This window comes from Micromys minutus (genome assembly GCF_963924665.1).
Source record: "Micromys minutus genome assembly, chromosome: 28".
NCBI lineage: Eukaryota > Metazoa > Chordata > Mammalia > Rodentia > Muridae > Micromys > Micromys minutus.
In genome coordinates this window covers 30,489,037-30,491,414 of record NC_137963.1, presented here as the reverse complement: position 1 = coordinate 30,491,414, position 2,378 = coordinate 30,489,037, and the positions used below count along the sequence as shown (strand labels likewise).

The 2,378-nt window shown below is 34.9% G+C and overlaps 1 pseudogene across 1 annotated transcript; it reads right to left on the bottom strand.

The window, feature by feature from the left end:
• Positions 1-722: 722 nt before the first annotated feature.
• LOC308438719 (large ribosomal subunit protein uL30-like) lies at positions 723-1,458 on the bottom strand (annotated as a pseudogene). Its single transcript has one exon. The product of its transcript is annotated as a large ribosomal subunit protein uL30-like (transcript).
• Between the last annotated feature and the right edge of the window lie 920 nt (positions 1,459-2,378).

Below are 2,378 nucleotides of genomic sequence, written 5' to 3'. Positions count from 1 at the left end.
TAGAAGAAGTTAAAGGTCACACAGTAAAATGTATGTTGTGATATATACACATATACATATACAATTTAAATTGAACATAAGCCATACTGTAATATTCCATTCTTATTCATGTTGTTTATAGAATTTCTCCCAATGTACACACAAGTGTCACATCAATTTATAAATTAGACACAAAATATTAGAGATAATATTTCATAATATACTAAGACAAGACAGGAGAACAAAATAGAAGTATGGGGAAAGGACTTAAAGAGTAGCTGAAAAGATGATTAGTTTCCAGGCCAATAAATCAAAGAGTTAGCAGAAGAACCTTTATTTCAGTCCATTCCTTCTTGAGAAACTACCCTACTCTATGTATTCACCATCCATGTGAGGAAGTTTATATTCCTGAGTTAGTCTCACAAACCATAACCTAAGTGCTAAGGATGGCTGATAAGTTCTACTGGATGGGTGAACAGATGGAACAATAATATGTGATTAAGGATACAAAGATGGATGGATACATTCCAGCAAGGAGAAAATACAACCTTCTCATTTGTCCTAAAAATGATAAGGAACCAGAAAGTCTAAAAAAAAAAGCCTTTTGTTCTTGGACAAATAATCACTATGAATTTAACCACGATTTTTTTTTCTTTTTCTTTTTTTTTTTTTTTTTTTTTTTTGAATTTGTCAAGTAACTGTTTATTAACTGACCAGATTATAAAAATACTATGGGCACCACCTCAGTTTATCTGTCTAATAAGCCTGTTTATCTGGTCTTCCCTGTTGCCAGCATCTCCACCTTCTACAAAGTGGGTTGTCTTTGTCTTCATTCCACCTCATGGGGAAGATAATTTGAAGGGCCACAGGAAGTTATTTGCTTCAAAGAAGTGTTTCCCAACTGTATAGATCTCATGAATTTGATCTTCCATGCAGATGATGCTAAATTGACCAAGAGATTGAGCAATAAAGGAATTATCTGTCAAGGAAATCCCCTTTTTGTTAATTTTTCCATAGCCTAGCTTGTAGATGAGATCATTTATTGAGTTTTGGTTGGGGTACCCCTGCAATATACTGCTCCACAATTCTCAGCATATTAATTGAAGCCTTGTTGATCTTAATAAAGGTGCTATTGAAGATCTGTCAAAGATGAAGAAGCTGCAATATCTTGGGCACCTTCAGGCTTCCTCCACTGATATTTCAGATCCAGCACATAGATGTTTCCAGCCTCCCTTACCATCCTAGCCATCCGAATCTCAGTCAGGACATCTGCCCATTGCCCTGGTGATAGTGCTTTGCCTTCTCATAGATGAGCTTCCTCCTTGTTTTCTGCAGTGTCTTCAGGGCAAACTTCATCCTCGGGCACTTCACCTTCAACGCTGTGAAATTCCTTCACTTTTTAAGGGTTTCTGGCATAGCAGGAACCTTTTTCTTAAGGGTTTCTGGCACATAACCACGATTTCTTACAGTGTAAGGCATATTTATACCAAACCACAGGATTTTTCCTTTTATTTTACGCTTACAAACACCTACATAAATTTATTTTTGATGTTTTTGGGCTCATTATGAAATGGCTACAAAATAATTTTCTGTGTTTTTCCTTTTGGTGGTAACTCTCAGTCATGGTAAAACTGTGTGGTGTTGTTCTGTGTGTTTTGCAACACAGAGTGCTTCTTTGTGAAACTGTGTGAAAGGTACTCTTTATTTTCTGTTATGTGTTGCTCCTATGACCCTGTCTTTCCCTTCAGGGTTTGTCTTTCCTCAGAGTGATAGATTTGTTCATTTCTAAAACACAATTAGAGCTCCACTATCTAGTTCACTTCCCACCAGGACTGCACTGCTTTCTTGTTAGCATTTACAATACTCAGTTCTGTATTGACTAACATTTGCATAATCAAAATTTTGTCAGTATGGCTTATCGATTTTCTTACAAACTCAGGCCAGAGAATAAGTATTGAAGATTGTTATAATTGTAGGGGACAATTCAAAGTCAAGTTGTTAGCTTAAAGTCACCTATAGAAGTAAGCAAAGCCTGTCAATTAATTTATCATCAAGCTACAGATATGAGGCTCTGAAAACAGGCTGTGTTGCTGTTTAGATGGGAGAGTTTCAAAGTAAGTAGCTCACATTACACCATAGTAAAAGCAGACACTTGTACATATTACTTGGAGTTATAAATAAGCCAAGATAAGAATTAAGTGACTATAAATAACAAAAGTAGGGAGATGTTGAATATATTATATTCATACTTTTCTTAGGCATAAACTTTAGTTATCTAAAAAAGATTAGTCCAAAAGATAGATTTTAGCATATTGTTAAAAAATACTAAAAAAATCTATTCAGTTAATATTGATTCAGCTTTTGCTCTATGCATATGTTACTTTAACGTATCTAAGATT